Raw genomic sequence first — 14,814 nt, 5'->3', positions numbered from 1 at the left:
TTTATCCTTAAAAGAAAAGCATCTTCTCCAATCAAAAGTCATCAAGAGAAAAAGAAGTAGCAATTATAATCTCGAAACAAAGGAAGAGTAGATTTATTATGGAGCACTTTTCACAACATCTGACACCCTTTACAGCCATTGAAGTATGGTTGAGTTGTTGTCAATATTTAATGTAGGAAACATGGCAGCAGTGGGCATAAATAACAACGTGATCATAGCCAAATAGTTATTTTTCTTCCCATTGGCTCTTGCTGATTATGTCCAAGCTAAGTCATGGCCGTGTTGATGTTCCAGTGATGGCATAAACTCCTTATGCAGTTGCTGACAGACCTATACAATGCTGCACCTTACTGAGAACTGTGCTCTCCATAGACTAGGTTGCTGAACGTTCAGCTAAGGCTCTGCAAACGAGAGGGCTATACTGTCGTTTGTTTTCAGGGATTTGTATTCACTAAATAAAAAATAGAGATGGATGAATATTGTTCAGGATTTCAGAGGGAACTCCTAAACAGTTTTGTTAAATAGTGCTTTTACATCTTTTACATGCAATGAAAGGGCAGTTAAGGACTTAATTTAAGATGTTTTCTTCTAGATATTATTTAAAGATAGTACAATGTTTCCCCATACTGTGCTGGGAGCTTCAATATAGGTTCTGCATTCGAGTCTCCAGAGTGATACTTGAACCCATAGCCATCTGTCACCAGTTGAACAACAGTCAACTCTCCAGGGAATAAAGTCATTTTGTTAATGCAGTACAGCACATTGCTATATGCATTTAGTATATTCTTGAAATAAAATGTACAGTAGAGCAATTTAGAGATTAGATTCCTATGGGTTGCTTGAAATACTTCTCGATTGCTTGAAGGAATGGTAATGTTTCTTAACACAGACTATTTCTCTTAAAGAATAAGTCACTGGCTATCCTTATTTGGTTGAGGAGAGGCAATGGATACTGGAATTGTGTAAAGAACAGCGATCCATCATTTGCACTGAATGTTTGTCATTTGTTAATTGATTTTCAGATTAAATTAAATGCTTGAGGCAGAAAGTTCTGCATGTAACAGCAATCAGTTGTAAACAAACATGCAATTGGGTACCATGGCAGCATTTTCCTCAAAGTGCTTTTTTTACTTAGTGATTAACTCATTCCATTCTGAGGGCTGGTGATTAGATAGTGCTCTTGTGAAGCTATTTGCAATTACCACTCTTTTCGGGCTAACGTTGCTGCAATTCTGTGCAACGATGATTTTCTTCCAATAGTTGTCATCCAACCAACACCACTGACAGCAGATTAAATTGACATATTTTGCAGTTTTGTTCCATTATATGAGGGACTATAGTGACCGTGTGTTTTGAATTTCTTAACATTGTTGCACAAAGGAATGTGTTTAGTTCTCATAGAAGGAAGGTAGTTATTAATAGTAATGACTCTACGTTGCAGTCAGTGACAGGTTCATTTCTCATTATCTCTTCATCAGTATTTTGGATGAAAGTACTTGCTTTCCTTTCATACCTTTATGACCACTGAAAACAGTCACTGCCAATGAGATACTTTTTTACTACAGTCACTATTATGATGTAAGGAAACGTGGCAGCCAATTTGCAACAACAAACTTCCGCAAACAGCAATTTGGTAATGGTCAGATAATGGTCAGATTTTCAGTAAGATTGATTGAAGAGGGAATGTTATTAAGTCACCAGTGAGAGTATCTCAGCTCTTCTTCAGAGCAGTGCACCTGAAAGGGTTGGCATGGCCTTGGTTTAACATCAGATCAAAAAGGTAGCACTTCTGAACTGAACTTAGGTTTTCTACTTAAGTCTTGACAGAGCAAAAAATAGATAAGCTTCTGTTTCATGGCTGTGCTATGAACTGAGACATAGTGATACTAAGGCCTGAATTTTCTTGCAGATACGGGGGTTTTCCATTTGTTTGAAAGTGTTAGCAGAGGCCTGGATCTGGAAGTCTCTCCCCTGAACTCAGCCTCAGCCAGTTTTACATAGATGCAGTGTGAGGAGGCATTGAGGCAATTTCTAAATTGTACATATTTGGCTCCTGGAGGCAGTGCCCACATAAGTCATAAATTGCCTCTAAGTTTGTGTGATTTTGCTGATAAACATCTTTGAAACATGAACACAGATTAGACTTGGTATAAACGGCACCTTCTGTATCGTTGGGGTATACTTTTTGATTTTTTCCAGGGACATCTTTGGGACAGAATGGTTAATGTGCATATGAATATTTGTACAAAGCACATAAACCCATTGGAATTGTAAACATGACAACAAACTGTAAACTTGCCAAAATAATTATCAAAACTGCTCTGAATTTTTGAAGTTTTGACTCTGCTGGGATTTAAATTTAAAAACAGATGTGTGAAGTTAAAAAGATCAGTGCTTGCTATTTAGTTCTGTCTGGTGACGTAAGCCTTAGGACTACCATTAAAGGATGTTTGCTATAGAACTTATTTTACAAACTAACATTATCTCAGTGGGGAGTCAGGTAAGTGAACAGTTTGACAACTCCAAGTTGCTGTTGAATAGAATTCTTTGGGTTTTTTAAGCAGTAAAGTACTTAAGTGAAGTGTTTATTTTCAGTAGATATTAGTTGAAGGTATTTCAATGTACTAAAGTCTTGTCATTAATAGACAAACAACTTTGTCTGGTATCAACAGATCTCTTGAGTCTTCCCATAGTGGATACTGGATGAGTTGGACTGGTGGAGATAAGATTAAAAGTGTTGGGTGGGAGCAACATTGGCGTTGGTTGGTTCAAGTTGATATGGAGGATATAAACACCTGGGAGGAAGAGTTGGGGGCAGAGTTTGGCATGGAACATGTGGGTATATGAGACTGGGTGAAAAAATATGGGATAGTCTAAAGATATATTGAGTTATTGGAGACTTGGGTTAGCATGAAGTGGCATAGGTTTAGCATGTGTGGAAAGGGGAGCATGTTTGCAGAGAGGGAGTGTAAGGACTGCAAACTGCAGAGCTGTTTCTTTTTGTTCTATTCATTTCGTAATTGCTTGCAGAGCCTGAAAATGCCGTGATTCTGTAATCCCAATTTAGAGATGACACCCCAGCCCTAAGGGAATCAAGGATCAGGGGTAGGTAGGGAGTGGCAGGCAGGCAAGAGCAGGATCAAACTGCCTCCATGTTGGTGTTTGCAGATGTAAAAAGAAATAAACTCCAAGATCATGGAGGAAATGCACTTGTTCTTGACAGAAGTCTTTCATAATGGATAAATATAGATTGTGCATTCAGACTGTGACAGCTTTGAGTAGGTGTGACCGTGCAAGGTTCCATGTTCACTGCTACTGGGAGTAAGTTGTCACAGTGTGTTTAGTTAAAAAAGGTCCATGAAGCTATATAATGCAGGATATTTCTTTCTGGCAAATTGGAATATTAAATAACACTAATAAACAAACTTTAGTCAGGCCTGATTTTGTATCAAAACAAATAGAAAAAAGAAAAGATTACGAGCAGGACTAGGCAATATAGACATTCAAGCCTACTTCTCCATCCAATAATCTTCTGCTTCAGCTATAATTTCCCCCACTTCTGCCATCTTCGTATTATTTCATTCCTTTAGCATCGAGAAATCTATCCACTTGAGTCCTGAATATAATGATTAGTTGAGCATTATAACCCTCATAGGGTAGAAAATGTCAAAGACTTAAATCTTTTATGAAAGACATTTCTCCTTATCTCAGTCTGAAATGACCAGTTATTATTCTGAGATTATAACACTCCTAGATCTAGGAAAAACAATAAGGGAGGTTTTTCCTACCTCAGACATGGATATCCAATCAGGAGGAAGCTCAGAAAACAATAGAAATTGCTGGCAATAATCTGCAGATCTGGCAGCATCTGTGGGAAGGAAGCAGAGTTAATATTTCAAGTTCAGTGACTCTTCATCAGAACTGAAGGAGAAATCTCAATTGTTGAATGCACAAGACCGATGTGGGGCAATTTTCAATAGGTTGTGTAAATAGGTCCACAGAATACTTTAGTGGCACACAGAGGATTTACAGGTAGATATTAGAGTCTTACCCCTGATTGGGAAGAATCTCCAATATTAGTGGGCGGCACGGTGGCACAGTGGTTAGCACTGCTGCTTCACAGAGCCAGAGACCCGGGTTCAGTTCCCGCCTCAGGCGACTGACTGTGTGGAGTTTGCACGTTCTCCCCGTGTCTGCGTGGGTTTCCTCCGGGTGCTCCGGTTTCCTCCCACAGTCCAAAGATGTGCAGGGTCAGGTGAATTGGCCATACTAAATTGCCCGTAGTGTTAGGTAAGGGGTAAATGTAGGGGTATGGGGTGGGTTTCACTTCGGCGGGTCGGTGTGGACTTGTTGGGCCGAAGGGCCTGTTTCCACACTGTAATGTAATCTAATCTAATAATTACAATTTCCAGGTACAATAGAACAAGTGTATATGACATGTGATGCACAGCTTGCAACATCTATCCCTGCATTCTGGAACTCCTTCATCTCTTCTTAAGTAAACCAAGAATGATAACAGCCCTCATGTCATTCATTAGAATCACGTTTCAAAATGTTCATTTCCTGTAGTACATGGTCAGACATGGAATGAAATACTTAACTTTTTGTTAATCTACAATTTTCTGCAACTGATTTCTAACAAGTCTGTAACAAGCGCAGATAATTTTTTTCTAAATGGACTGCAGGAGGTTACAGAAGTTAATACATATTATCATGCACCACATCCCTAACTCATACTTGATTTATCACCAACAGTAGCAAATAGACCATAACAGAACCTTGCTTTCTCTCTTTGGTAGTCACACTATCTTCTTTTTGCCATTTGCCTGTTAAATTGCGACTAATAAAATAAGAAATCACGGACTCGCGTTTGTTCCTCTCATCAACTGTAATCTTTTGCTTAACATTCATACCATGTCTATGACTGTTAGGTAAGATTGAACAGCCTAGAGGGGGAAAAGAGAAGGGTGTCAGGTGATCTGCTAGAGGTCTTTTAAGATCGTGAAGGAGTATGTTTGGGTTGGCATAGAAAAGGAATTTCAAAGTATTGGGGTCACCCCCCCCAACTCCAGCTTCTTTCCCTCTCATTGTCACCCGTCCACCTTTTACAACTTCAGAAGTCCATGAAGTGCTTCACAGGTAATTTTGAAATGTAATCACCATTACCACAAAGGAAATACAGCATGATTTGTAAAAAGCACTATCACACAAACAACAATATGATAATAACCAGTTAAGTTGTTTTCCGCAATTCTAATTGAGAAACAAAAAAAAAGCCAGGAAGCAATGGAGGATTCCCCTGGCTCACTTCCAAACAGTACCATGAGATCTTTCATTCATATCTGAGCTAGGAGCCTAGGACTTCACTTTAGCATCTAATCTGATATAATTGCGGACAGTGCAAAGTGATTCATAGATTTTGACACTTACAACTAATTTAGATCAGGAGTCTGCTCATTTCAGTCTACTAAATTCAAGTCAGCCAATCCCATACTTGATTAGTTTTGGGTCTGTATTATTCACATTTCCATCCCAGGGGGAAGAAGTTGCCCAAGAATGCTACCTCTCCTTGAAATTCTCAACTTAATTTTAATAAGCTTTTACCATGCTATAAATATATTTTAGATATTTCGATGGTTTGGGAATTCTTTTTTTCCCAGAATATAAGCTATCATACTTAAAGAATATATAGAGTGTATAGTTCATTCCAGTTGTCATAGAAAAGAACTTAAATGAGATTTACAACTTTTATCATTTTATTAGAATGCACTTTAAAAACTATTTAAAAATGTAATACCAAATCTATATGATCCAGTTTGATGTTATTTCTAACTATTTGGGAATATCAGAGAACATTTGGGAATATTTAGAAATAATTTAGTATAGTTAAGAGTAGAATATCTACCAAAGAATAGAATATCCATCAAGATTAAAGTAAAGTTTTAACTTAAGCCCACACAAGTCACCTATCTTCACCCAGTGACGGAAAACATATTTTGAGAAGTATTTATCTGAGAGTTCCCTAAAACTTCTGAAAATTTAGTGAACTGATTTGATTTTAATGTTTTTCAGATCCCTCCTACTTTGCAAATGTATAGGTTCCTCCTGCTTACGTAGGATACGGTACCATTTACAATTTCTTAATTATTCAGTGAAGATTATTTCATGAATTTGTGAGCTTTCATCTCAAGTTGCTTTCAAATTTTATAATCTTATTGGGATATTCCTTTCACCTCTTCATTATTCTTCCAATCTTAAAATAATTTTTCATTAATGGTTTACCAATGAAGAAAACTTTCATTTTTCTGTCCTTATGAGGTTTTTCTGACCCTGGCAAACGTTTGACAGGAATCGTTGCCATCTCTTATCAGTTGAATGGTTCTAAAATTCCTCCTGCAATTAACAGTTTAGGCTCGCATGTAGGTGTGAAGTTGCCATGTCCCTTTCCATGTCTTCTTTTCATTGTTGAATCAATGGTTTATATCTTTTTGTTGTCTGTGCTGATCAGTAGTCTGTTGATATAATTAATAGAATATGTACAACACTTTCATTTCCCATTCTTGGTATATCTAATTTCAAAGAGGATCTTTCTATTTTTCCTTCTAATTGCAACACTATCTTTGATGTGAGAAAATATGAGATTATGTGCTTTGGCAGGAAGAATAGAAGAGCCAAATATTATTTAAATGGGTAAGACTACAGAAAGCAGCACTGAAGGATTAGGATTTCATTGTGTAAGAAATACACAAAGCAAGCATACTAGTTTAGCTGGAAATAGAGAACATAAATGGACCATTGACCTTTATTTAAAAGGGTTAGAGAGAAAGAAAACTACACATGCTGGAATTCAAAGCAGACAGACAGGAGCCTGGAAAAACTCAGTAAACATTAGGAGGTGGAAAACTCGACACTTCAAGTGTAGCCCTTCTTCAGGACTGGTGGTGGGTGGAGGGAAAGCTGCAGATAAAGGGAGTGGCGGGGGCAGGGTGGTGCAGTGGGGATAGATGAAGACAGGCAGAGGGTATGACCTAGTTGGTCAAGAGGATGAATGAGTCCGGTTGGTGGCAGGGAGGAGTGGAAGGGAGGGGAGGAGCTGGGAAGGGATTCGGGAGATGTAAAGGGAAGTTATTTGAAACTAGAAAACTCGATGTTGAGTCCTCCAGGCTGTAGGCTGCCCGGGTGGAAGATTATGTGTTGTTCCTCCAATTTGCAATGCGATTCATTATGGGAATGGAGGAGGCCAAGGATGGTCATGTCGGAAAGAGAGTGGGAAGAGGAATTAAAATGGGTGGTGACAGGGTGATCGGGTTGGCCTCTTCGGGCCTGGCTGAGATGCATGACAAACCGCTCCTTAAGTTTACGTTTGGTCTCCCTGATGTAGAAATGACCACATCAGAAGCACCTGATGCAGTAAACTAAGTTGGAAGAGAAGCAGGTGAACCTTCATCTCATGTGGCAGGATTGTTTGGGGCCCTGGATGGAGGTGAGGGGCATGGTGTACCAGCAGGTTTTGCATCTTTACTGGCTGCAGAGAAAGGTACCTGGGGGCTCGGAGGGGTCAGTGAGGAGAGTGGCACAAACTAAGGACTGTCAAAGGGAATGGTCCTTGCGGAAGGCAGAGAGAGATGGGGAGCGGAAGATGTTCTTGGTGGTGGGATCTAGTTGGAGTTGATGGAAGTGTTAAAGGATGATGCTTTGAATGCGGAGGACCATTACCACATAGGAAATACAGTATGATTTGTAAAAAGCACTGTCACATAAACAATAATATGATCATGACCAGATAAGCTGTTTTCCACAATACTAATACTGAGAAACAAAAAAATAGCCGGGAAGCAATGGAGGATTCCCCTGGCTCACTTCCAAACAATACCATGATTCACATATCCATCCCAGAGAGGAAGAAGTTGCCCAAGAATGCTACCTCTCTTTAACATTCTCAACTTAATGTTAATAAGCTTTTACCATGCTATAAATATATTTTAGATATTTCATCGACCACAACTTCCAACCCTTCCTTGAATTCACTTGGTCCATCTTGGACACCACCTTCCCCTTTCTTGACCTCTCCATTTACAACAAATCCACAGGCTCCCATAACTACCTGAACTACACCTCTTGACACTCTGAATCCTGCAAGAACTCCATCCTGTTTTCCCAACTCCTCCACCTCCACTGCATCTGCTCGGACGAGAAGGCATTCCACTCCTAAGCATCCCAGATGTCCACCTATTTCAAACATCTTGCTTTTCCTCCATTAGTCATCCTAACATCCCTCCACCGCACCATCTCCATTCCCCGTTCCACTGCTCTAACCCCCCAAAACACAATAAAGCCAGAGTACCCCTTGTCATCACCTATCACCCCACGAGTCTCCACATCCAATGCATCATCCTTAAACACCCTTCCATCAATTCCAACTAGACCCGACCACCAAGAACATTGTCCCCTCCCCATCCCTCTCTGCCTTCCACAAGGACCATTCCCTTCGACAGTCCTGGTTTGTGCCACTCTCTCCACCAACCCCCACCAAACCCCAGGTACCTTCCCCTGCAACCAGAAAAGATGAAATACATGCTGGAATACCACATCCCCCATCTCCATCCAGGGTCCCAAACAGTCCTTCCAAGTGCAACAAAGGTTCACCTGCCTCTCTTCCAACCTAATTTTCTGCATCAGGTGCTCTACATCAGGGAGACCAAAGATAAAGTTAGGGAATGGTTCATCAAGCATCTCAGCTGGGCCTGCATAGGCCAACTGGACCTTCCAGTCACCACCCATTTTAATTCCCCTTCCCACTCCCTTTCCGATATGACCGTCCTTGGCCTCCTCCATTGCCACAATGAATCACATTGCAAATTGGAGGAACAACACCTCATCTTCCGTCTGTGCAGCCTACAGCCTGGTGGACTCAACAGTGAGTTCTCCAATTTCAAATAACATCCCTCCTCATCCCCCAACTCCCCTCCCAGCCCCTCCCCCTCCCTTCCACTGCTCCCTGCCATCAACTGGATTCATTCCTCCCATTGACCTCCCCTCTACCTGTCTTCACTTATCCGCACTTCACCACCCTGCCCCTACCACCCCCTTTATCTGCAGCTCCCCCTCCACCCACCCTCAGTCATGAAGAAGGGTTACAGCCTGAACATTGACTTCTGCACCTCCTGATGCTGCCTAGCTTGCTGTGTTATTCCAACCTCCTGCCTGCTTTATTTCAAAGAGAACAGAGAAATTATGGAGGGCTTGTTAAAACAGTACAAGACTTCGGTCAGACCATATCTGGAATACTGTGAGCAGTCTTAGTGCTAATTTTAAGGAAAGATGTATTGGCATTGGGGGAGTGTCCAGGAATGTTCACTAGGCTAATTCCAGGTATGGAAGGATTTTCTTCAGTGGAGAGGTTAAATAGGAAGGGCATCTACTTAGTGAAATTTAGAAAAATGAGAAGAGACCTTTTTTAAAAAATTATTATTCCTTCATAGGACGTGGAGGCCATTGGCTGGACCAGCATTTATCACCCGTCCCTAGTTGTCCTCAAGAAGGTGGTGGTAAGCTGATTTCCTGAATCACTGCAGTCCATGTGCTGTTGGTAGATCCACAATGCCCTTATCCAGGATTCTGACCAGGCCACAGTGAAGGAATAACAATATATTTCCAAATCAGGATGGTGAGCAGCTTGGAAGGGTACTTGAAGTCAATGGTTTTCCTATGTATCTGTTACCCTTCTCCTTCTAGATGGAAGTGGTCTTGGTTTGGAAGGTGCTGTCTAAGGAGACCTGATGAATTCATGTAGGACATCTTGTAGATAGTACACACTGTTGCTACTGAGCACTGATAGTCAAGAAATTGAATGTTTGTGGATGTGGCACCAATCAAGGAGGCTACTTTGTCCTAGACAGTGTCAAACTTCTTGGGTGTTTTTGGAGCTGCACCATTCCAGGCAATGGGAGTATTCCTTGTGCCTTGTAGATGGTGGACAAGCCTTAGGAAGTCAGGAATTGAGTTGCTTGCTGCATTTAAGATTCATAGGTGACTTGACAGGAAAATCCAGGACCAGAACACACAATCTCAGATCAGGGGACATCTATTGAGAAGAGATGAAGAAGATTAATTTTTTGATTGAGGGTAATTATTCTATGGAATATATTTTTTATCTCAGAGGGCTGAGAATGAGTCATTGAATATATTTAAAACTGAGATAGATTTATAAATCAGTGAGGGAATCAACAGTTAAGTAGATAATGCAGGGAAGTGGTGTTGAGGATTATCAAGTTCGTAGTTCTGAAGGAGGTCACTGGACCCAAATGTTAATTCTGCTTTCTCACCACAGATGCTGCCAGACCTGCTGAATTTCTCTAGCAATTTCTATTTTTGCTTTCCTTCAGAATAGGTCTTTGGCCCTTGTTCCCTCTTCAGTTCTAAAGAAGGGTCAATGGACCCGAAATATGAAATCTGCAATCTATCCACAGATGCTGCTGGGCCTGTTAAGGTTTTCCAGAAATTTCTGATTTTGTTTCTGATTTCTGCATCTGCATTGAATGGCGGAGCAGACTCGAATGGCTGAATGTCTTATTTCTGCTCTTGTGGCTTAGCTGATGCCTACATTTGATTATATATGTGCCTGCCTAATTATATTTATTTCTTAATCAAACAGTATCTAACCAGATATTATTACAAGAGCAGCACACACCTAGTGTGTACTGAGAGGACCAGCACATATTTTCATGCTCAAGTCTTCAGAGACACTTGAACCCACACCTGCCTCAGAGACAGGAGTGTTACCCACTAGAATAGGTTGACACTGACACTGTTGAAATTAGTATGATCCTCATGAACAAATAAGCATTAGCACTATGTACATACAGACATTACACATCAGTAACAAACCAATCAGACACTACTGAATCAGACATTTAATGGCCCAACTGGTACATTCAAACACAATTAATAAATAGGAGAATATTTTCACTGCAAATATTCTTTTGCCAAGAGGATTTGCCTTTTTAAAAAAAGCTCATCAAATTGAGTAAGAAGCCTTCTAATATCAGATATTTCCTTCAGATTTTGATACCTGTGTCTGCTTCATATTACATGTTATCAGCACATAAAGTTTTATACAAATGGTTTATAAATTCAGATTAATCAAAGAAAAGGTGTGAAGTGTCAGTGTAATGAAGACCATTGATCAGAAGTGTCGTAATTAAAAATTTACTGCAGTTCATTGCAAAAATAAGCTCACAGGGAAATGAACAGCATTGAATCTATCAGGAGTGAAACTTGGAAACTTTTCTTCACATCCAGAGTGATGGAGGTTGGCCCAGTCTGTTTGTAGCCTTAGTGTCATAGGATGAGTTTTAAACTGTGTAACTACTCAATCATTAAAGTGACCTATTTCAATCTCAGCAGCAACACCCATCTCTGCCTCACCAGATGCTGAAACCTTTGTCATGTTTTTGTTACTTCCAGACTTGACCATTCTAATGCACTGATAGCTGACATCCTGCACTCTCCCTTCTTAAACTTGAATTCATCCAAAACTCTCCCTTCAGGTCTTAACTTGCACTGACCTACATTCATTCTAATTAATTAAGGCCTCAATTCTAAAATCCTTGTTCTTGCTTTCAAATTCCTCCATGCCTTTGCCCCTCTTTACCCTTGTAATCTCTTCCAGCTCCACAATGTTGTGAAATACTTCTGTTTATTTGCGGTTCCTTAAGCATCCCAGATTTTAATTCCTGCATGCTCAGAAATCCCCTCCTTAAACCTCTCCAACTATCTACCTCACTTTCATTATGTAAGACATTCCTTCAGACCTTCATCTTTGGCCAAGCTTTTGGTATCTCACCTGAAGTCTTTTCAGTGGCCTTGGTGTCATTTTTTTTTATGATGCTTCCTTTGGAATGTTTTATCACATTAATAGCACTATATGAATCCATGGCTTATCATTAATGCTGCTGTTGTTCTAACCATTTAGAACTCTCTTCTGAAATGACAATTGAAGCCAGCTGAATCATTGAATTTAAAACAGAAGTTGATAGTTTATGGGATATATATGCCATAGTTTATAGCAAAATGGGATGAATATGGATATATATCAAGTTCACTAAAGGAGAGCTTTTGAACATATTGACTGGTTGAGCATCTTTGAGGGGCTAAATGCTCTCACTTTCTTAAATTAATATAATGCATTGATGAAGAGTATTGATGGAACATTTATTTTGGAGTAACAGCTATAAACAGCCTGATTTTTGTCTTGGAGGTTTGTGTGAGCGTGTGCTGCTGTTGGAACAATACAGAGCCTGCTGAGTGCTGAAGAAGCCTTTTTGAGAGGCTCCCTGGTACTCATGGAATTTTGTCCCAGTTGTACCCAAAGCAGATTTGAGTTATATTTAAGTGTTTGAGTAATAAGGAGAGGTTGGATAGGCTGGGATCTCTTTCACTGAAGCATAGGTTAAGGGGCAACTTTATAGTGGTTTATAAAATAATGAGGGGCATAGATAAGGTGAATGGCAAGTGTCTTTTCCCTACAGTGGGGGATTTCAAGACCAGGGGACATATTTTTAAGGTCAGAGGAGAAGGATTTAGAAAAGACACAAGGGGCAATCTTTTACACAGAGTGTGGTTTGTATGTGTAGACCGAACTTCCAGAGGATATGGTGGATGCGGGTACAGTTCCAACATTTAAAAGGTGTTGAGATAAGTATATGAATAAGAAGTGTTTGGGGCGATATGGACTAGTTTAGTTTAGGATTATGATCAGCATGGACTGGTTTGGCCGAAGGGTCTGTTTCCGTGCTGTATAACTCAAGATGGTCATCCTGCCCTCACCACCCACAAACTCACTCCGGTTGCCAATCCAAGCTGGATCTATTCCAGGAGTTGTCAACTAAGAGACATCATAGAGGAGCGTGAATGGTTTTAGGGTGGTGATTCATCAAAGATGGCAGGTCATCCATCCACTTGATTGTGAAGCAGATATGACATCTGGAAACTATTCACTCAAGAAAATGAATTTGCAACCTGCTAGATTCAAGTGTAGAAAACAATGGTTATTAACCACATTTTTTAAAGTCATTCACAGAATGTGGGCATTGCTGGCTAAGCTAGATTGCCTTGTCCATCCATAATTGCCCAGAGAGGAGTAGAAAGTCAAACACATTGCAGTGGTCTGGAGTCAAATGTAGGTGGCCAGGTAAGGCTAGTATCTTCTTTCCCTAAAGGGTCATAGTAAAGCAGATGGGTTTTTCTTGACAATTGACAATGGTTTCTTGGTCGTCATTAGACTTTTAATTCCAGATTTTTATTGAATCCAAATTTTACCATCTGCCATGGCAGGATTCGAACTGAGAATCCCAGAGCATTACAGGTCTCTGGATTAATGGTCGAGTGATAATATGACCTGCCAAAGAGGTGTAAATCTTAATTACTTAACCACCAAAACTTGACACTCTTTTCCACATTGTTATTATGTTGACATCACATATCATCTCAGCTACTCTTAATTTGTTTTTTACCTGATTCCATTTCTTATACTCTCTCGCAAAAGACTATCGAGGCTTCTTACAAATGAACTTTGCTGAAGTCAAAGCTTCATTTGAGCAACTAAAATGGAATTTTACTCACGGGCAGCAAACATTTTATTTGTCAGTGTATATCTAAATAGGCACGACTAAAACCTGTGTGTTCTGTAATATCGACCGAACTCAGCAAAGCAGCAAAGAACATGCACACCTGTAACCAGGACCAGAACATTCAATAGTGATTCTATGACCTAACTTATGTCATCACTGATTTCTGACCAAGACCTACCTGGAAGGGAGTCATACATATTTGCTGTACACAAATGGCATTCCAATTCTCTGGAATTGTTTTCTTACTCCTGGGATATTAACATTGATTCCAGTAGATTTACAGTCATTCCGGCGGAGTTGGCAATCTAACCAATTCATACCGAACTTTTGTAAATACCTTCAAATTATCTTATAGATCTGTGCTAATTTATATCAATCCATGCTCCGATACCTTACACATTTTGCTTTTATACCATGCCAACCCATGGACAAATCCTAAGAGCCATGTCAAGATTTTAAAAAATAAAGTTTTAAGCATCTATTACAGATCATACTATATAAAAAAAATTCATTTATTAAAGCCATTCAATACATTTTAAATCCTTCCTGTGCTAAATCTCTTATAAAAACAACTATTCATATTAATAAACCCACCTCAGTTAATCTATTAATAACCTCTTGGAACTATCAACTTAATTGTTTTTTTGTCTGTCTGACTATGCAAGCTCTAGGTACCAATGTGAGGGCATTCAAGGATCAATTGCATTAATCAGACGCTTTCATGATGCAGTTAAAGGAAACTTGAATCAGCGAATCCCACACCCGAATACATGCAGTGACCAACTGCATGGGATGCAAATCCTGGTTACAAACTATCTTCACCATGTCATTAGTTACTACAAAATGATCATAGTCACCTTTGTGAAGCAGAAATAATCACAGACAATCTTAAAATTGTCATCTGTCGATCGCAATGCACAAAGATAATGTAAGGCTGGGTGGTTGTGATGGTAAATTTTCAATAATCCTACTGGATTAAGAATTTTCGACTGTATTTGTGCTAAGTACAGCAGGGTAAGATCCATTATGACAAACAGCCATATGCTATGACTCTCTTTGTTGGATCCTCCATGTCCCACTGGATATTACTAAATTCTAATTTATGTGTGATGCAAATGATGTCTCCTGTCATTACTGAGGACCAGCTCTGTTTCTCATGTTCCCCACACAGGTTCACTGGAAC

The sequence above is a fragment of the Chiloscyllium plagiosum genome, chromosome 16, assembly GCF_004010195.1.
Source record: "Chiloscyllium plagiosum isolate BGI_BamShark_2017 chromosome 16, ASM401019v2, whole genome shotgun sequence".
Classification (NCBI taxonomy): domain Eukaryota; kingdom Metazoa; phylum Chordata; class Chondrichthyes; order Orectolobiformes; family Hemiscylliidae; genus Chiloscyllium; species Chiloscyllium plagiosum.
The sequence above is the reverse complement of the archived record's forward strand: the minus strand, read 5'-3'. Positions refer to the sequence as shown.